This window comes from Mauremys reevesii, linkage group 12 (assembly GCF_016161935.1).
Source record: "Mauremys reevesii isolate NIE-2019 linkage group 12, ASM1616193v1, whole genome shotgun sequence".
Lineage (NCBI taxonomy): Eukaryota > Metazoa > Chordata > Testudines > Geoemydidae > Mauremys > Mauremys reevesii.
This window is the reverse complement of record NC_052634.1, coordinates 27,713,725-27,735,439: the sequence shown is the minus strand read 5'-3', so window position 1 is coordinate 27,735,439 and position 21,715 is coordinate 27,713,725. Positions and strand designations below refer to the sequence as shown.

The 21,715-nt window shown below is 50.8% G+C and overlaps 1 protein-coding gene and 4 non-coding genes across 5 annotated transcripts in view; 2 read left to right on the top strand and 3 right to left on the bottom strand.

Annotated features, from left to right (window-relative positions):
• LOC120375373 (zinc finger protein 850-like) overlaps positions 1-21,715 on the bottom strand; it is a 477,476-nt gene that overhangs the window by 209,657 nt on the left and 246,104 nt on the right. The window lies entirely within an intron of this gene.
• Positions 11,800-11,871, bottom strand: TRNAC-GCA. Its single transcript has one exon. It is a non-coding gene; the product is annotated as a tRNA-Cys (tRNA).
• Positions 13,855-13,936, top strand: TRNAS-AGA. Its single transcript has one exon. It is a non-coding gene; the product is annotated as a tRNA-Ser (tRNA).
• Positions 15,784-15,877, bottom strand: TRNAI-UAU. Its single transcript has 2 exons — positions 15,840-15,877; positions 15,784-15,819 (listed from the first exon to the last, which is right to left on the bottom strand). It is a non-coding gene; the product is annotated as a tRNA-Ile (tRNA).
• Positions 19,540-19,612, top strand: TRNAR-CCG. The gene has a single exon. It is a non-coding gene; the product is annotated as a tRNA-Arg (tRNA).

Sequence of the window (21,715 nt, the reverse complement as noted above, 5' to 3'; positions counted from 1 at the left end):
TTAGGAAAGCAGTTGTTATTCTGGGTCTTTGGGAGTGCTCTTTTCCACAGGCCCTGTACTTCTAGGTATCTTTGTCACACGTTCCTCCTTGTAAGCAAAGCTCAGCTCTGAAACTTTACTTGGGTCTCTCTGTGTTCTTGGCTTTCTCTGGTCTTTTGCAGCTGATCTGCTCTCTAGTCTGCTTTTGGGAGGCTTGGACCGGTGCCTTCCTGGGCTCTAAGGGGAGCTGCCTGCCTGCCTGCTCTGCCTCTTTCCCTGCTTGTAGCTTCTTGCCCGGCCCTTCTTCTCAGGCTCTTCCTCCTTTGACGGGAGGATGGTCTGTCCAAAACGCCTGTCCCACCTGGTCTCCTCGTCCAACAGGCAGCCTCGCCCCCTGCCCTGGGGCCGCTTTGGCTTTCGCTGTCTGTTCCTGTCTCTTGGTGGCCACCCTGTCTGTGCTACGGAGACTAGGCTGTCACAACCCCGTGCTGGAGGAGGGCTTTCCGTCGCTTTAGGCCCACCCACCGCCTCCCCGAATGCCCTTAGCTACGCTGGGGGTTAGGGTGGCGTGGCCGCGTTGCCCAGGAGCGGGTTTTCCCTTTTGCACACCTCTGACGGACGGAGCTGTTTTGACTTAACTGTTCAGCACGCACCGACCCTCGGGCCTGGTCTGCACGGGGAACGTAAATCGGCACGGCTACATCAGTCCGCGCCTTGGTCGGAAGAATTCTTCCGTTGACCTAGCTCCCGCCTTTCGGGGAGGTGGATGGCCGGCACCAACGAGGAAAACCCTCTCCAGGACCTTTCTCCGGGAACAGTGCCCGTCCGTTGTGGGAGATTATGCTGCTTTAAAAAAGAGAAATTGTTTAACTGCCTGTCTCTGAGACAAGGTTGACTTTGTATTGCTTCCCTCGTGGCTCCTTGTAGCAGTTGTGTTCTGAAATCTTTAGGGTTTGACTTCATTTATGCTGAAAACTTGCTGTAATTTCATTCTAATTTTGAATCCTTGCAGCCAATGAGACGCTTCGGGGGCGGTGTCTGGGGGCAGCAGTACACGGAGGCCTCCCAGCCCACCCTGCCTTGGAGCCTCTGGTAAGTGCTGCATCCTGACCCCGTCCAGAGCCTGCACTGCCAGCCCCTCCCCACATACCTCTTCCCTCTCCCAAACTCCCTCCCAGAGCCTGCTCCCCTCTTCACACACCCCTGCCCCAATTCTCTCCCACAGCCTGCACTCTCTCCTCCATACCCCCAGCCCCAAACTCCCTCCCACAGCCTGCACCCTCCTCCTTCCACACACCCCTCCCGCCTGCCCCAAGCTCCGCCCAGAGCCTGCAACCCCACCCCTCCTCCTGTTCCCGCTACCCCCTGCCCCCGCCCAGAGCCGGCACCCAGCACCCAAACTCCATCCCCGAGCCTGCACCCCAGAACCCCACCCCCCCCCAAAAACCCACCCAGAGACCAGCCTCTCACCCGTTCTGCACCCAAACTCCCCCCAGAGCCTGCACCCATCCTGCATCCCAATCCCCAGCCCAGGGCCTGCACCCTAGACCTCCTCCCCTCACCCAAACTCCCTCCCAGAGCCTTAGGCAGGTGAGGGGCAGAGTTTTGGGGCGGGTTCTGGGCAGTATAATGACATTATTGGCCCACTGGGAGGACTGGAGGACTGGCACTGGCCCGAAGGTAAGTGCGGTTGAGACCCTGCTTTAAGGGATTGGAGCAATGCTGGAGAGACTGACGGGCAGGGAGCTGGGGAGCTGTGTGTGCTCCAAGGAGAGCTGTTGTTGTGCTCTGGTGACACAGAGCGGGGGTGGGGAGTTTGTAAGCTTTGGTGTTTGTATAGAGAGAAAGTTTACTAACCCCCAGGTTAAAAACTGTTCCTGCTCTGGGCTATACATGACACTCTCTGTTGTGAGTGTAGGTCAGTGGTTGAATGTTTCCCTGCAGGATAATAAGTTTGTAGTTCCAATCCAAGTGATTCCGTTTAAAATCTTTTTCAATGAAAATCAATTTCCAGACCCATCTCCAGTATTTTCAGGAGTTCGCTGAATGGGGGCAGGGTGTTTGAAATGAATTTAAACACTCAGCATTTTCCTGTGCAAATGAATAAAGACCTAGCAGAGCTGTCCAGCAGCTGAAATCAGTTCCAGTCCTCGGCGTCTCTAAGAGGGACACTCGGTAGCTGAGGCATGTGGGATACCTCTGTGGTGAGGACAGATGAAAAAATGCTGGATTCAATGAAAGATGAGACCATAGGAGGGGAAGGTGAACGGCAGCACCACACAGGGTCATAACACTCAGACACGGGGTTTCACTGTCACTTCTCCTGTGTTTTCCATTATTTCTATCCTAAGGAACACACCCTCCCCCTCCCCCCCACACTGTCACACACAACCTTCTCCCCTTGAGCCCCATCCCACCCCACCCCTACCCCTCTCCCCCCCCACACACCACGGGACACAGCCTCTCGGTGACTCACCCAGATGGGGGCTTGTCTCTGCATCTCCCCAACAGGGGAGCAGAGAGCCGAAAGGGCCACAGGAGACCAATGGAGCTAGGCAGGGATAGAAAATACTTCCCTTCCCTTTTCTTCCCTTCTCAAGAGTCCCGTTAATCTCAACCATGGGACATTCCAGCACCGGGTGGGCTCAAAGCACCAACCTTCCCCTCAGCAATGGAAGGGGGAACCAGCTCTATCACATGGAAAGAGGCTCCCCACCTCTGCTGCTGCCATCCTGCAGCCTTTAATGCGGATTTGTTTTAGCTAATGCAACCCCCCCACTCTGCTAATCCATCCATGAAACATGGAGACAAACTACTGAAAGCAGGCTCCAGTGGTGCAATGAGTTAGTGCCCAGTAGTTATAGAGCAGTGTTGAGTGGAGTCATGCTGAGGTTGTGAGTTCAAACCTCACCTACAGCACTAGTTTCCTTTAAGCAAATGGCTTCTGCCAATAATTTTGCCCTGCAAAAACTACAAGTGCAGCTCAGAAGACACCGAGGTCCCCTTGCTTTACAGAGAGCAGGGCAGATTCCACAGATCTACCAGGCTCTGCTCTCCACCAGCCGCCTGTGTCAGGAGGGGTCAGGCAGAGCCCAGAGCACTGCCCCCGACTCCCCCTCAGTCTTTGCTCCCCAAACCACCTGTGTGCTCACCCTCTTCACTGTGAGACTCAAACCCTGCCTGGCTTTCTGTATGTTGGGGTTTTTTGTTGTCTGTCATGTTGATGTGCATGTGGGTCCTTGTCATAAACAGATAGTTAAGGGTTAAGGTCTCTTTTACCTGTAAAGGGTTAACAAGCTCAATAACCTGATGAACACCTGACCAGAGGACCAATCAAGGGACAAGATAATTTCAAATTTCTGTGGAGGGAAGGCTTTGTTTGTGTCCTTTGTTTGGATTGTCGTTCTTTCTTGGATTTAAGGGAGGCCAGACATATTCTTCAAGTTCTCCAAAGTTTCCTGAAGTGTTTTCTTCTATTCAGTATAATGAGTATTAGAAAGGCGAATTAGTCTTATAAATTAATTTCTGCATTTGCAATTGTGTGTTTGCTGAAGAAATATCCTTATTTCTGTTTGCTGTTACTTTGATTATTCTGAGAAAAGAGGTGGGGGGAAGCCTCTCCAGGTTTATAAGTTAGACCCTGTATTTTTGCATCCTGGTAATACAGAGATAGTGTACTTTTTTTTCTTTCTTTAATAAAATCTTTTCTTTTTAGAACTTGATTAATTTCTTCCCTTGTTTGGATTTTCAGGGGAAGGGGAGGGGGGAAAAGTGAATCCCTCTTTGTTTGATTCAAGGAATTTGAATCAAGGTATTTTCCCCAAGGATTAGGGGAAAGGAAGGGGGATAGGGAATCTCTCTTTGTTTGATTCACGGAGTTTGAATCCAGGTATCTCTCCTAAGGACTTGGAGAGGGGAGGGGGGAATGGATTATTTCCCTTTGTGTTAAGATTCAAGGAGCTTGGATCTGTGTTCCCAGGGAAGGTTTGGAAGGAATGGAAAGTGTACCAAAACACTATATTTTTGGTTGGTGGCAGCTTTACCAGATCTAAACTAGGATTTTATGTTAGAGGAGTCCATGCAGGTCCCCATCTTGTGAAAGCTAAAGTTCAAAGTGGGGAATAAACCTATGACAGTCCTGTGTAATTTTTGTGGATGCCATGCACAGTTTTGTGTGCGTGGGTGTGTGTATGACTTTTGCATGCAGATTGTTTTTTGCTACGTATTCTTTTGGTATGTGGTTTTTGTGCTTTCCTGTTGTGGGCTTTTGCTGTATTTTTTGGTGTGGATTTGTTCTTTCTGTGTTTTGTGTGGCTTTCCCTTATGTGTATATGGCGCTGTGTGAGTTTGTTTTTTGTTTATGTCTGTGTGGGCCTGTGCAGTCTGTGATGTTCTCTTTCTCTCTAGTTGTCTCTCTGTTTGTATCTTCATGTGTAAATTCACTGGAACTTTTCAAAATCTCCACAGCTTTGCCAATTTTCACCAGGAATTTTACTCATTAACAAATTCTCACTTGTTCCCTACCAGTTGGTGACCATTGTCCCAGGGGCCTGTCAGTCTCAGGGCCTGATTTCCCATTGACCCTTCCCCTTCTATTGGGGGAACTATTGGGGGACTGGGAACTAGCCAACCAAAAAAAAACCCCACTCGGTTTTAGTAAAGGGCCAACAGTCTCCTTACACAAGCTGGCCCTGCGAGGGCGGGAGAGCTCAGTGGTTTGAGTATTGGTCTGCTAAACCCAGGTGTGTTAGCTCAGTCCTTGAGAAGATCACTTAGGGATCTGGAATAAAAATTTGGCTGTGGATTGGCCCTGCTTTGAGCAGGGGGTTGGACTAGATGATTTCCTGAGGTCCCTTCCAACCCTGGTATTCTATGATAGGGTCAACAATGTTCAGAGAAACTAGCACAAGCTGGTCCCATGGTGTAAGGGTTGGCATGCTGAAATCTGAGTTCAAATCTCAGTGGGACCTTGTGGTAAATCCCTGGAGATCCAAGTGCTTTCCTATCTCCAGCTGTCTAAGAATGAGTTGTTTACCTTGTGCTGAGTGACTCATCCCCACTGGAGCCAGGTCTTTGGCTGGAATGGGGTCTAGAAGTGGCTATGGTTTGACTGGGTGTTAGGGATTTCTGATGCCCACAAGTTTGGCCCTTGTGCTTTCTACCACACTTTTCCTCTTGCCCACATGGCGCTTGAAGAAAGGAGTGTCAGGGCCAGGTTTCATAGTCAGGGACCGCCAGGAGGAAGAGTCCCAGGCTGGAGCCCAGCACCTCTCCTCCTCTGGGCACCTAGGACAGAGGTGGCTGGTGCTGACAGCTCAAGGGAAGGCTTAAAAGCCACAGAGCAACCAAGGGCAGGGCAAGAGGAGGGAGAACCATGCCTATGCGTGGCCAGCAGACAGCCACAGAGACACCCAGCCAGGCTGCTCCTGCCATGCCAAACACCCACTGAAAACCACCTGCAGCCAGCTGCTGATGCTTTGTGGCCAACATCACAAGACGGTAGGAAAGCAGGGCCAGCCCCCCTGGGGGGGCCTCTTACTGTTCCCACTCCAGGTGCTCACTTTGGCAGTGGGGCAGGAGATTTTACCCCAAGAGGCTTTTCCCCAGCTGGCGAGAAGCAGAGAAACACCCAGGCTCCCAAGGTGCTATTTAGCAAGTACCCTCCAGCACAGGGACAGGCGCACAATTGGAAAAGAGAAACTGCTCCACACTCTAGCCCGGGCAGCCATTTTCTTTGGCAAGTCAGGAATGGCAAAGGCAAGACTGGAAGCACCTGGGGCTCATGCCCCAGCCTTTGTGACACCCAACCCCCAACTCCTTCCCGGGGCTCTAGCTGAAGCCAGAGCATTGGCCTGAGCAGCCAAGAAGAGGTTCCAGCCCTGAAAGGAGCAGGACTTTCAGCACAAAGGTAAAATTGCACAATCACAACCACAAAGGGACTCGAACCCTCAATTGTCTGATCTGAAGTCAGACGCCTTAGCCATTAGGCCACATGGTTAGAAAAACAAAACCTCTCCAAGCACTTATTTGGAAAAGGCAGACACTGTGTTTCTCAGGTCCTCTACTGAGTGGGGCCGAGAATCTCTGGGCACAAGAAGTCGAGTTCCCAGCGAGATGTGAGACAATTCTCTGGAGCCAGGTACAGGACTTTGGCAGGGAGGCTCAGGCATGAGGGATTGGGGTGCAGCGGACAGACCAGCTCTCTAGGTGCTTAGATTTGGTCTCACTGAGGAGATGGAGGAATCCTGCTGACAGGCAGTGGCTGTGGAGAAAAAGTGGGATGTCCAGGCTGCTCAGGTTTCCTTCTTCCAGCTCCTCATCTGGCTGAGCTGCTCCACCGGCCTGGACAAGTCCTCTGCATGCACAGCAAATAGCCCAAGAGCCATTTCTGCCCAACCTGTGCTGGGGGGTGAGCGTCTGTCTTCCCTGTCCCACCCGCGCTAGAGCAGACCACTAGATTGAGAGAGACAGTCAACAACGATTAAGGCTAAGATTACATAAAGGGGGTCACAGAATTTGTGACTTTCAGAGATCTCAGTGACATTTTCCACCTCAGCCCTGGGGCAGCAAGACTGGAGCTGTAGGCCGGTGGGGGCCTCACAGTTATCAGCCACCAGTGTCGGAAGGGGCTCCCACAGGCCCATGCCACCACGGATGGACCCCACAGCTCCCAGCTACTGTGAGCAGCAGGATGCCCCCAGAGCTCCTAGCTGTCGTGGGTGGATCCCAGAGCTCCCAGCCACCACATGTGACATGCGCTGAGTGTGGGAGAAGCTTCAATCGGCGCTCACACCTCATTACACATCGCAGAATCCACACGGGAGAGACGCGCTACATATGCTCTGAGTGTGGGAAAAGCTTCAGTGACATCTCTGCCCTGATCACCCATCAGAGAATCCACAACGGAGAGACGCCCCACCCATGCTCTGAGTGCGGGAAAAGCTTCAGCTGGAGCTCATACCTGATCAGACATCAGAGAATCCACACAGGGGAGAAGCCCTACACGTGCTCTGAGTGTGGGAAAAGCTTCAGCCAGCGCTCTACCCTTAACGCACATCAGAGAATCCACACCCGAGCGACGCGCTACCCATGCCCTGAGTGCGGGAAAAGCTTCAGTCGGAGCTCAGACCTTATCAGACATCAGAGAATCCACACAAGAGAAACGCCCTACACATCAGGCCTGCACAACTCATAAAGCGGCGAGGGCCATATTGCTCCAAAGAAAACAGCTGAGGGCTGAAACCGCCCGGCTCCACAGAAACACCCCACCCAGTGTCACTCGGCCCACGGAAACACTCCCCCCTAGCACTGCCCAGCCCCACGGAAACAAACCCTCCGGCCCTAGCACCGACCCGCTGAAACAGCTGTGGGCCGAAAGGGAAGGTTGAGGCGGGGTGATACTTTACTAAGAATTTTTCAATTAAAGCAAACAATTTTTAAAATTATTTTAATTTTTTTATGAATTATGTAAAACTGAAAAACACCTGTTTCATTGAAAGAAAACATTTGTACTTTTCATAATTCCCTTGCAAATTTAATGAGAGATAGTACATCTCTCTTCGGCAACAAGCTTGTCGTATTCGGGGGTCATATTTGAAGTGGATATTTTCATAATGTTTTCCAAATGGTCATCAGTCAGAGAAGAACGTTGCATGTTCATGATGGAAAATGTTCACGTATGAAAGTGCTTCCAAAAATGCTGAATGTTTTCAGTGCAACTTCGATAAGATTCTTGTATTTTCATTGTCCAGACTTTTGTAGAAGTCCGCAGGCTGCTTTCTCTGTGCTTATTTCGGTAAACTGCCGAACATGGAAATTCAGTAACCTCCAACTGCAAATCTAGTGGCACTTCCTCTGGATCCACAGAAAAGGGATCTTCAATCAGCTTCAACTGGACGAATTCTTTAGACAAAGTAAGTCTTCTGTCAGATTCTTCAATCAAAAGATTAATGTGCTTTGCATATTTTTCTCCTAATTCGGCAGGTTTGTGCTGAGGGATATGCTGTTCACAAGTGACACATTTCACCTTTTGACAGCTGACTTCTGAAAAATTTCAGTTTCATTTTGAAAGCTATCACTGCTGCGCACATTTGAAATAGAAGTTGATTTTTTCCCTGAAGGTGAATGTTGAGATCATTCAGGTGGCTGTAATATCACAAAAGAAAAAGAGATCTTGATTCCAGGACTCATTTTCAAGCTCTGGGAATTTTACTGGCCCATTTTCTAGGAATTTTGCTACCTCCTCTTTCAAAGCAATGAAACGGCGGAGCACTTTTCCTCGACTCAACCACCTCACTTCCGTATGGTAGATCAAGTCGCTGCACTCGGCGTCTACCCCTTCAAGAAAGGCTCTAAATGTCCTATGTTTTTAGTCCTCTAGAACGGATGTAGTTTAACATGGAAACTACCACTGACATGACATGCTCAGATTTTAAGACTTTGCTACACAAAACCTGCTGATGTAAATGCAGTGATGTTTGGTTATTTGTCTCCCAATAAATTCTTCAAGAATAACAACTGCACCAACATTTTTTCTACACATAGCTGGAGCACCCTCAGTACAAATGGCCACCAAGCTTGTGAAATCTAATCCCGAGTTATCATTCATGGACTTTATCACTTCACTGGAGATTTCTTTTCCGGTTGTGCGACCCGTCATGGAGCACATGCCAGCAAGTTCTTCAGAAATTGCAAAGTTATTATCAATACCTCTAATAAAAATAAGAAGTTGGGCGGTGTCTTTTAAATCGGTGCTTTCCTCCATAGCTAGGGAGTAAAAGCAGAATTCACTGACTCTCTGCTTTAACTGATCACTTAGATTGGTAGAAATGTCAGCTATTCTTCTCTGTACAGTCATGCGTGATAGACTGACATTCTCAAATATTCCCCTCTTTTCTGGACATAACTCAGATACAGCAATCAAGATACACTTTTTTAAAAACTTGCCTTCTGTGAAGCATTTCCCAGGAGCAGCAATTTCCTTAGAAATTTGAAAGCTTACTTTAGTAACCGTATCATTCTCAGTATGTACGTATTTATTCGTCCATTCAGTGTTGAAAACGCTGTGCTCTGATTCTCTTTTTCTTTTCACTCATGGTAGCCATTACGAAACTCAAGATTTTGTTGAATAAATTCACGCACAAGAGAAACACTCACAGTCACACACAAAGAGAAGAGATCTCTCACGGTGCATGGCCCACTAGCAAGGCACTGATGGTATGTGGAAGCCTGTAGAGGGGGAAAGAAACAGCGCGCACAGGGTGACCAGCTCACAGAGGTAAAATAGGACCCACCCACCCACCCCACTCGGCCCCACCATCACACCCCTCTTCAACCCCTAGCCCCCCGCTGGCTTGCTGCGTCCCTCCTAGTCAGTCCCCCACCCACCACTCACCTCTTTTCACCTCTTTCCTCCCCTGCCAGAAACCCCCATGCCCGCCCCTAGAATCCCTGCTGCCTCACTGCTCGCCTCTTTACCCATCCGCCCGCCTCCGACTCGCCGCTCACCCCGACTCGCCCCCCCCCGAAGTATAAAGCCTCATTCAAAGACCCAGGGATCACTATATTACTGCATACCGCAGTCAATCAATGCAGTTGTAGATAAATCTCTGCATTATGCATTTTTGTATAACTTGTATATCACTTTATATTGAACCTTGGTAGTATGTTATAGCGGGCCCCTAAGGTAGTATAATTAAGGTAAAAGAAAAATGTCTTTTTGCTAGAAGTAGAATAAGATCTTCCCCCCACTTGGTAATCAATTGCCCTATTGAATGAATGAGGGGTGACTGAGGAAGGCGTGGAAGGCAGCACCTCCAGACAGCTGCAACCCTTGGAGAGGGGCTGGGAGCCAGACCAAGGATTCATATTACAAATAAGGCACAAATAGTCAACAGTGAGGATGATTCACCACAGGAACAAGCTACCAAGGAAATTGGTGGATTTGCCATTTCCTGATGTCATTTAATGAAGACTAGATGCCTTTCTGGAATGTTTGCCCCAAAAGTAGCTCTTGTGTCATACAGGAGGCCTGTGATATGCAGGGGGTCAGATTAGATGCTCTAATGGTCTCTTCTGGCCATAAAGTTGACTAATTTCTGAAAAACTGAGTGTAGCATTGGGAGCAGCGTCTGATGTTTTCCTGTCTAGCCGGCTTGCTTCCTAGAACGAACGCTCCTTGAGTGGGGTGATCCACAGGAGTAGCTCAAACCTCCAAAGTGCCTGGCCAGGGCATGACATTAGCACAGGAAGGGAGGGGTGTGGCAGTGACATCACAAAGTCCTTTTGCAGGACCTCAGACTATTGGTCAAAGGTGGTTGGGAGGTGGTGACCTCACAGAGAGATGCTGACATCAGCCAGGCAGGACAGGGGCAAGGGGCCAGGGAAACCTCAGAGACCCCTGTGGCTTTGCTTCAGCCAGTCTTCTTCTCCAGGTCTCTCTTTGAGGACTGAGAGCCAGGAGGAACCTCTTTCGAGTTTTCTCCTTCCCTTTTCCTGATTTTACTAGAAAACAGCTGTCCCTGTTTAGAAGGTAAGAGCCTCCTTGAGGTTTGAAACCTGTTCAGTCTGATCCATCTGGTGACAGTTGAATTCTAGGCATGGAAAACACGAGCTTAAGGAGGCAGAATTTTATTCTGCTACCTGGGATTTTGTCCCTCAGAATCACTGGGGACATTAGGGTTTGTCCTTTTTGTTTCATCTTTTCCTCCATCCCGCCCTCCCTCCTGTCTCTTCGTCTCTTGCTTCTTTTGTCCTTTCTCCTGTTCCCCTCCCAACACCAGGAGCGAGGTGTGTGTGTGTGTGTGTGTGTGTTGCGGGGGAGTGCTCTGCAGCTCCCACTGTGGGAGGTCCACCCAAAAATGTGGGGCAGAAATAGTGCTCGGGCAGTGATCCCCACCAATGATCTGGGCCATCCTTTGGGCTCTCTGGTGAGAACCCTCAGCCTCCTGTCCTCAGTCTCTACCCTGATTGGCTGAGCAGGGGGTTATTGACAGGGAGGAGACTCAAGTCCTTGTTGTTCTCTTTGAAGACCAAGTAAATAAGTCAGAACCAGTTCTATGTTCGATGAATTTTGCTGCTTCTCTGCATTAATGGTCTCTGAGCACCCCCTGCCTCCCCAGCTCTGGGCCTCCCACCACTCGCACCCCCCTGCTGCCCCAGCCCTGGGCTCTACCCCCTGACCCTCACCCCCCTGCCACCCCAGCCCTAGGCTCTCCCCCACACACACCCTGTGCTGTCCCAGCTCTCGACTCTCCCCTTTCCCCCTACCCGTGCTCCCCCACCCACACACCCCCTGCTGCCCCAGCCCTGGGCTCCTCCCCCCACCTGCACCCTCCTTCCGCCCCAGCCTTGGGTCACTGGTAACTTGCTCCCAGTTTAATAGAATAGAAAAAAGAGAGGATTGAATGTGTAACAGGGAGTTTGGTATATCTTGGTTATTTTATTTTTCTAAGAGGTTCCTGTCCACCTCCAGTAGAGTTTTCAGTCCCAATGGCAACTTACTTACCAAATGTAATACAGACTAGTCCATGCCTCCCAAATGGATGTGGTTCCTGTTCTTCTGCACATTGTAGCCCATGGAGGCCAAGGACCTGCAAATATGTCTTCATGTGCCTTTGTTTCATTGATGAAAACATAAACTAGACACTTAGAGGATTGGAACTGATTTCATCGGAGGGACATGTTTGCTAGGTTTTTATGCATTTGCACAGGAAAATGTTGAGTGTTTCCATTCATTTTAGGGATCCCTAGTCAGGGGAAGCTCCTGAACATAATGGAAATGGATATGCAATTCTTTTTGTTGAAGGACCTGGCTTTTAAGGGGGGCACTTGGATTTGAACCAAGGACCAGTTAATCTGCAGTCAAACACTCTACCACTGAGCTATACCCCCCAACAATTATGTTGGCAAGTCAGTGATCTTAAGGATCTTGAAACCTGAGAGTGGCGTTCATTTCTTCCACACCAGTGTTGCTGTCTGTGCATTCCGGAGCTATGGGGTGAGTGGGAAAGACCCACAACTAGCTTGTCAGTATCAGCAAAGGAGCAGCCGACATCAGGACCAACGAGACGTGCTGGTGGCCCATTAAGAAGAATCCACTCTCCCAGAGACTTCTCGGTGAGGGCACGGTACACAATGGGGGCTACCTACCCGCCACGTCCCAGCAAGGGTCTGTCTAGTCCCACTTTAGTGTTACCCAATTTCTAATCAGTCTCTGGCCCAGATTCCCTCCGTGAGCGGCACCAGCACATGCCTGGGCCCCCTGCTAGTGTTAAATCTGCCTTGAGCTGGGACCCAGCTTGGCAAAGAGCCTGCAGCCCCCTCTGTGCTGGGGAGTGAGAGCAGCCCTGGCACTGGGCAGGGCAGCCCTGAGGGAATGAACCCAATGTGCCCGTGAAGCCCTGATCCAGAACCTCTGCCAGGCAGCTCGTGCTGCTCGGGCTTCTCTAGTCTCCAGCGAGGATTCAAAGCTTCTCTGTTCCAGGGGAACCCCTGGGGGAGGGAGGCAGGGCTCCTGCAGGATAAATCTTCCTGCCGGCAGAGCTCCGGTCCCCTCCTCATGGGCACAGGGCGTTGCACACGGCACCCACCACATGCACACACCCCTTTGTGAGGAGAATCAGCTCTGGGATATTAGTCAACCCCTCCTCCCTGCAAACCTTCTCCTGGCTTCAGTGAGGGAATGGGGGAGTGAGGGGCTAGTGCAGTAGCAGCAGCAGCGTGGCCGTGGGGCTCGGCCGGTGGCTGGGGCCAGTCGCCTGAGCATGAACCCAGCCAACCCCAGGAGATGGACCCGGGTCACCAGCCCAACCCACCATGTGGCTGCTGCCGCTGCCCCGTTAGTGTGCGAGCTCCCACAGACCACGCTGGGGAGAGCCCCCAGCTGCAGGGGAGACGCCCCTGAGTGCCTGGCAGGGCCCAGCTCCTGGCTGATCTGCCCTGCTGGGGGTCAGGGGGCTGGGTGACAGGGGGGCGTTGGCTCTGGGGTGGGACTGTCACTTCCCCCCCTGCCAAGCCAACAGGATCACAGCAAACGAAACCAGCTCGGCCGGCAGGGGAAGAGTTCAGTCCAGGGCCTGGTGCATTCTGGGAGCAGGGGCGGGGCAGAGAAAGGGCAGATACAGGGCAGCTCTGAACACTGTGCGCAGAACTGCCTGTCCTGTCCCGCAACCTCTGTTACAGGGGGCTTTTAGCCATAGTTTTAATCAGTCCAATAAATTGAACCACACCCCTGTTAAATCATTGCTCAGCCCGAGTCCTTCACCCACATTTCTTAGGGCATTGGGTGTTTCATTTCCTGCGTCCATTTCCCACAGAGACACAATTTCCTTTGCACAGATCCATGAACAGCAAAACCTCCCTGTGTCTCTGGTCTGAGCCAGGGCATTCGATTCCAGTGAAATCTTCTCTCCTGCAATGCGATGGTCAGACAGAGGGGACGTGGCACCTGCATCCCTGCCAGGGAGATATTGGCTTGGCTCTTTCTTTCTGCTGCTGTTGTTAGTCCATGAAACATCAAGGGTGGAATGCAAGGCTCAGTTCATGCAACAGCCCCCTGAAAAATTTCAGTGCCCCAGAGAAATCCTGCCACCTGATATTGGAATGATGTGCTGGAGATTTGACTAGGAAAGGGACTGTCTGAATTGTCAGAGTGGGGAATGAACAACAATCTACAGCAATGTCATTAACACAAACACACTCTCATCCTGCTCCAGCCAGAAGGGAAATGGGCAGGAATTCTCGCTGTTCACCCAAGGACACACTTACACTGATGCACAGCCATGAATGTGCTGGGGAAGCTGGTCTGAGCAAACAATTTGAAGAGACAATTCAGTGAGAACTGAATTATCGTGTAGTAAAACAATTCTACATCAAGTAGTTGTGGCCGAGTGGTTAAGGCGATGGACTAGAAATCCATTGGGGTTGCCCCGCGCAGGTTCAAATCCTGCCAACTACGCAAGCACTGCACTGTTGTTATGATTACTCTAGTTTTAGTGCCTGAGCATTCACAGTGCAAACTGGAGCTAAATCTAGTTTCACTCTGTCTACACTTAAAATGCTGCTGTGGCACCTGCTATAGCACTCTGGAGTAGACAGTCAGTGGAGAGGTTTTCCCATCCCTGTAATAGCTGCATTGACAGAACAATTCTTCCTTTTCTTTAGCACTATCTAACCAGGGCTTAGGTCACTGTAACTCTATGGGTAGACGGGGGGTTTCATACCCTGAGAGACGCCACTCTGCCAGTTCAGTGCCCAGCGTACACCAGCCCTTAGATCCCTCTTGGTATTTCAATGCAGGCACTGACCTGTGAGAGAAAAACATCAGCTCACAAACACAGAGACTGAATTCCCCACATTTAATCTCGCTGCACTTTCCAGAAAGTCACAAAATTCAATTCATTCTTGCTAGGACAGAGAAAAAATAAGTAACACTAAGTTTTTGTCTTGGTTAAATAAAATTAAGTGTTTAATTAATATAGTAAAAATCTGTCCTGATTCCTCTAACTAACACCACAGCGTGAAATAGGAACAGAGACAAAGCTTGTCAGTGATGACTAATTTTGCAAGTGATCTTCCCATTATTAATTTCCACGCTGCCCCCATTGGAGGTCTGGGCATCTCCAATGTCATAGCTCTGCATTCACCTTCCCCTTAGAATTGTTATCGGACATTCGCCTTTCTCTGCAGCATGGGGCACGGGTCACTTGCTGGAGGATTCCCTGCACGTTGAAGTCTTTAAATCACGATTTGAGGACTTCGATAACTCAGACATAGGTTAGGGGATTGTTACAGGAGTGGGTGGGTGAGATTCTGTGGCCTGCGTTGCGCAGGAGGTCAGACTAGATGATCATAATGGTCCCTTCTGACCTTAAGTCTATGAATCGATGAATCTATTCCCAAATTTGGAAAATTGTGCAGCTCAGAATGTGAATAGTGACCCCGTCTCCTTCCTGCACCTGCTCTACATTGCTCCACAGCAGCTTCTCCACCTGCAGAGTCACCCCAGCACTGCAGTGCAGCTGCCCAGGGTTCAGCAGGAGCCCTTGGCAAGGACCGTGGGTGCAGCTAACAGCCCGGTGTGCCTGGCCGTGAGGCAGCTGTAAAAAAGCAACACCCCCCCGGCCAGAAGTAGAGACTGAATTCCCCAACTTTAACATCATGACCCTGTGTAGAAAGCCACACGTGTCAGTTGTATTTTCACAGGGAGATGCAAAAATCAAGTGACACCAATTTTTAAGTTGAGTAAATAAAGTTGAGGCGATAGTTATTAACTTCCCAAAAATATACTAAAGATCCCTCAACATAACACCTGAAGGTGAAATATGAACAGAGACAAACCTTGTCAGCAAAGGCTCATTTCCCAAACTATCCTCAAAATGTTACTAATTCCCACCCCTCCTCCGCAGGAGCTCTGTGCAGTGTAACTGTTCTGCAGGCAGCTTCCCATTCAATGCTGTTGGGGGACATTCCCAGGCCTGGAAATGTACCAACGACAGAATTTGAAGAGCAAACCTGGCTCCCCACACCAGGCGGGATTTGAGTGTTTTGTCTTTGTCACTTAGTCTTTGTCAATAGTACAGACGCCAGGGGCAGGACTCCAGGCTCTGCTTGAGGGATCCTGGCACAGGGGCTGGCAGGGAGGAGGGGGAGAAAGGATTGTAGATTCTCACCTGCACTCTGGAGAGGAGGTAATAATTGAAGGGGGCATTTCCCACTCCTCCCCTCCTCAGTGTCCCGGGGCTGGAATTCTACATTCCACAGGGCCAAATGAGGGGGTGATGCCATGTGGTTAATGAAAACCAGCGCTCCAGGTGAGATTTGAACTCACAACCTCAGCATAGCTTCTCTCAGCACTGCCCTATAAGTACTGTGCACTAACCAATTGTACCACTGGAGCACCTGTTGAATTGTATTTTCTGAAACCCCCCTAGGCTGATAAAGCCAAGGCGTGACCCCCAAAACATTCTCAGTGGGGCTGGGAGCAGGTAGCGACAAGTGTTGTACTTGGTGGGGTGGATTCTTCTTAAGGGTTCCAGGCCCCATTTGACCCTTTTGTTCTTCCCTGTGTAATAACAGAGCTGGTTAAGACTCAATGGAGAGTCTTGCTGTAGCCCAACAGATCTGAAATCACTGATAACCAGCTCTAAGCATTAGTCCTGCTTTGGGACAGTGTCTCTCCTGCAAGAAACTGCCAAGTCTGAGCTAGCAGTGAGGCTCCCTCACTAACAGCTGAAATCAGGGAGAGCTGTGTGAAGTGCAGGGCCCCAGAGGTGCCTGAACAGGGGGGAACAACACCCCAGGGCTTTTAAAAATGGGAGGGCTCTGCCTTGCCACTTTCTAATGACCATAAGGGCGAGTGAGGGTGGGGAGGGGACGGAGAGCAGTGAGCGGGAGGAGGGGTCTTGGGGATGAGGCAGCGTAGGAGCCTCTTGGGAAATATCTCCTGCCCCACTGCCAAAGGAGCCCTTGAGTGGGAACGGTCAGAGGCCCCACTCGGGGCTGGCCCTGCTTTCCTACCTGCTTTTCAACTGCTGCAAAAACATCCCGAGCAGAGAAGCAGTGGGCCAAAATACTTTAAGCAGCTGCCAAAGTAGCTCAGTTGGGAGAGTGTTAGACTGAAGATCTAAAGGTCCCTGGTTTAACCCCAGCCTCCGGCAGCTTGTTCTCTGGAAGCACAGCGGTGCCTGCACCCAAGGTGAGCAGGGCTGGCCTAGGGCAAAGCAATTTTGGGGGCCCTTTCCATTAAAAAAGTTGCAATACTGTATTCTCATGGGGCCCTGAGAGATGAGAGCTGTCTTTCCGAACGTGGTGGCCCTCAGGAATGGTGCCAGAGGACTGCTGGGCAGTGACAGGCAGGCATTGGGGATGAAAACTCCTCTGCGCAGTTGAGCAAGGGCACTACCAGGGAAGGGGCATCTGTGAAAGTGGCCATGTGGAAGGTGGCAGGGATTTGGGGGCTCAGGAGGAGGTGCTTGCTGTTCAGTGCCTTGGAGCAGCTGGACTTGGCCATGGTGGGTGTTCAGGAAATGCACATTAACAACTCTAGGGTAGCTCAATAGGCAGAGGTTGATTGGAGGAAAGGCCTCCTGGACAGGGAAGAATGATGGGGCTGGAGTCTTGTTCTTCACATTCACGGTGCGAGTACAGAAGGTGGTGGAGCTCTGACCAGGGAGGGCATTGCTGGTGGCTTTGTGCTCTGTGGCACTGATTACTGCTATATTAGTGTGTATGGTCCCCAGTTAAGGCATGAGAGAGAAGATCAAAGGCTCCCTTCCTCTGGACTGCATGATGTTTGTTGTTGGGGGGGATTTTAATTGTGTCAGCCGGCCTGAGCACCGCTGGTCCTGTTTTCCCAACCTTCAGAGGAAACATTTTTACAATGAGCACTACCTGGCACAGGTCTGTAGTGAGGTCGGCTTAGAGGAGCTCACTCCAGCCACAGAGGGGGTTCACCTTTCTGCGGGGACAGACCAGGACTCGCACTGACCGGATTTATGCTTAGCTTCTGTGTCTTTAGCATGTTGCTTCTCAGATTCTTTCTTGTCCTGACTTGTTAGACTTTGACACTTAACAGGCCAGAGTTTGTGCACCTTCCTATTATCCTCACTAGGATCTGATTTCCAAATTTTGAGGAATGACTTTTTGCCTCTAACGGCCTCCATTACTCTGCCATGTACCTAGAGTGGCGTTCTGCTGGTCGTCCTATTGTTGTTTCTGATTTAGGGCAAACGTTTCATCTGAGCCTCTAATTGCGGTGTTTTTAAACGGTCTGCATGCTGCTTACAGGCACCTAACACTTGTGACAGCAGCTCCTTTTAATTCCCATCTAACCATCTGTACTTATGCCGATAGGTCGACTTTAGGTCTTTAACTTTGAGCGGTAGCTGAGAAGATGGTAAATCGGGCAGAAACCCATTCGACAAACCTCTTCATTTCCTTGTTATTTCCTGACTTCTTCATTCATGGCCTTTTCCTTATTTCCTGGCTGAGGCAGAGGCCTGCCAGGGAGCTTCCTGGCACCTCTGGCTGCCTGGGCTGAAGGCAAGAGGCAGGCCTGGCCGTGGCGAGGGCCTCCTGTCCAGGAATGAGGCTGCAGTGCTTCCTGGTCCCCTTTTCCCACCCACACCGGCAGGCGGCTGCTGCGGGAGAACACGAGGGAGGCTCTGGGGGCACTAGGCAGCGCTGTGTGTGTGGCTGTCAGGGGAACGAGCCGAGGCTCCCGACTCGACCTGCCATTGACTCGCGTAGCTCTGCGCGCCGTCAGCCGGGGCGAGGCGGGCCAGGCCGCGGACGTGACTCAGGCTTGGGCCGCATGGCCGTGCTTTCCTGACGAGGCATGAGGCAGGCCAAGAGCTTTGCACAGCGTACAGGGAAGTGGGAGGAGGCGTCTCTGAGCCGGCGTGTCTCCTCCGCTTCTCCCTTGCCACTTGGGCGGAGGCGGGAAGGGAGCGAAATGTTCCCGGCTGAAGGTTTTGCGCTCGGCCTTGAGGATTAAACCTGAGGCTCTGGCATGGCTGCTGGGAGATGCGCTTTTGCAGCGCGGCCCCCACACTCTTGTAGGCAGCAGGTGAATCCACTGTGTCCAGGAGGGAGCCTTCAACGTGGCAAAAGGGGGACATCACGGCTCCCAGCAGACCTTGAGGAGCCCATGAGGAGCCTCAGTGACATCCCTGGGGGAGCATAACCCCCCCTCCTTTCCATTAACAGCTGCACTCACTGACCCATGATACCACAGAGACACCTACCAGCAGCTGGTATGCCAGGGCCGCTGCCCAGCACCCTGCAGCGCTTCCTGCCAGTGCCAGAGCTCACCAGGCGCTAGCCTGGAGCCAGGGCCGCTAGGCGCTGCTGAAGAAAAGCCAGCAGAGGGACACAGTGGGAGCGTCCTGTGCCCATAACACAGAGTTCGATCAATCAAAACCCTATTCTGCCAGCACCAGGCCTCCTGCTTCTTACACTGGGCCTGCAAGCGAGGGGGCGGCTGGCACGGTGCCAAGAGTCTAACCTGTGAGGCAGGAGGTGGCTGACGCCTGCAGCCTGCTGGGGAGCTCCCAGAAGTTATTAAGGGACAGAGACTCCTCAGTGCCCTTAGTGACAAGGGTTTGGGGGTCACCGAGGCCAGTAAGGGGGTCACTATGTCGGCCTTATAACCCTGGGTGTCAGGTTGCTGTGCAGCTTTGATCTAGAGCTCGGATCCCAACAACCAACCAGCAGCCCACAGCCTCCCCCTGGGTCTGCCCCACCTGGTTACTCCTTACAGGCCGACCTTACCCCCCTTCCAGCCCCGGATTCACCCCCTAATCATCCTACTGCCACTCAGAGCCACAGCCGTGGAGGTGCTGAAGGAGGAGGGGTGACGCTAGGGTGGGGTTCTTCTCTAACGATGGCTGGCAGAAAGGTGGTGCTCAGCTCTGTCAGCCACCTGCCCAGTTGCCTCGCTGCCAGGGGGTGCAGACATTTCTCTAAGGCACATAAAGGGGCTATTTAGTGTTGAAGCAAATGTGAAGAATGTGCATTTATGAGAGGAAATTTCCATCTCATCAACAGCTGTACATCAGGGCTCCAGTGGCCTAATGGATAAGGCATTGGCTTCCGAAGCCAGAGATTGTGGGTTCAAGTCCCATCTGGGGTGAAGATCTACTTCTTTCCTCTATATTGCAAGGAAAGGGCCTTATTTTCAACCAGGAAGCTGGGAGATGTTTCTTTGTTTGAGCACAAAGTCCTGGATCTTGGGAACAATCACCAAGGATATTAGAAGGCTCAGTCTGGTGACCTAATGGATGCAACCACATACCCCCATCCCAGGGCAGCCCCATCTGAGAAGCAGGATCCATGGAGCAACATTCCCCTCCTGCCCTGACAGGTGGGCTGTGCAGATGATGGTGGAGGGCAGCAGGATGGGAGGTTGCAGTAGCGCTGCCTGGGCTGTATCTGCACCAAGGATAAATGGAAGGGGTCATGCAGCCTGTGCCTGACACTCCACAGTGCTACATTCACTCCAGGAACAAGTCAAATCCTGCACCAAGGGTGGTGAATTCCCATGTGAGCACACAGTGCCCCTGTGCACCACACATGCTGCACACACATCAACTGCAGCAAAAGAGACACAAACTGCACACGGAGGAGACAGCTGGCTTGTTTCCAGGTTGCTTTTATTTCCAAAGGTACTGACGTGTGATCTCTCTTCTTTTTCCGTGGGCAGAAACGCAATGGAGGAGAATCTCACATCCCTTAGCTGCCAGGTGACAGTGGCAGGAAGAAAACGCATTGCAATGAAATTTTAAAAACACTCATAAATAATTTAACAATGAGAAGTAATTAAATAAAAAAAATCCAATGGGGACACATGCTGGTGGCTTGTTCCCACCCCAGAGAGTGAGGAGCAGGGCGTGTGTGAAAGGCAGGTGGCTAAGTCTGAGGGAACATATTCATATTTCGTACAAGTTAAACAAATTATAGCAGACAGCTACAAAATACTCCATTTGGTAACATCAATACAGAATATATAAATCTACAAGCAATACAGCCATACACAGCTAAGACAGGGTGTCCAGAGTTCCCACGGCCAAATAGCTGGAAGTCCCTTCACAGTCACTGCTAAACAAAACACCATTGTACAGAACCAAGAGCAGCCCTGCTGTGCCGTTAGGAAGCCTGCAGGAGACTCAGCAAATCACTCTATGATTCTGTGCTTCTGCTTAGTAGTTACCAAGTGTAATCAATGAAAGGGTGGGTGGGCACCCAGCCAGCCAGCCAGTAGCTATAAAATCCCTCTAAGGCCTGGTCTACACTATGACTTTAGGTCAAATTTAGCAGCGTTACCTCGATTTAACCCTGGACCCATCCACACGACGAAGCCCTTTTTTTCAACTTAAAGGGCTCTTTAAATCAATTTCTTTACTCCACCTTTGACGAGGGGATTAGCACTGAAATCGGCCTTGCTGGGTCGAATTTAGGGTAGTGTGGACACAATTCAACAGTCTTGGCCTCCGGGAGCTATCCCAGAGTGCTCCATTGTGACTGCTCTGGACAGCGCTCTCAACTCAGTTGCACTGGCCAGGTAGACAAGAAAAGGGTCGCAAACTTTTTAATATCATTTCCTGTTTGTCCAGCGTGGCATGCTGATCAGCACAGGGGACCATGCAGAGCTCATCAGCATGATGTGCACATTGCCGGGGCACATTGCCTGGCCCGTACTTTGTGAGAAGTCTATGACCATGTCTATGTCCTCATCACTCTCATCACCGCACTGCTGTTGCCTCCTTGCCTGGTTTTGCTTTTGCAGCTTCTGGTTCTGAATCTGCGCTGAGAAAAGGCGTAAAACAATAGTCTGCTGTTGCTCTGATGGAGGGAGGGGTGACTGACAACATAGCTTACAGGGAATTAAAATCAACAAAAGAGGTGGCTTTGCATCAAGAAGAAACACAAACAACTATCATACAGAATGGCCCCCTTAAGGATTGAACTCAAAACCCTGGATTTAGCAGGTTGTTGATTTCACAAAACAAATCAAGTCAATTTCTTGTTTTGATCCATCTAGCTTTTAAATCTTAGGCTGGTAGCAAACGGTGCAGTATAACTGTTAGTCATCATCATCTTCTAGGTGCTTGGCAGAAGATGGAAATGACCTGGCTGAGTCACTCCTTTGTCTGCCCAGGCACTCCAACTGATTTCACGAGATTGGTTAAAAGAGCACTGAGGAGAATGGCTACTAATCATAGCACACACTGCTACC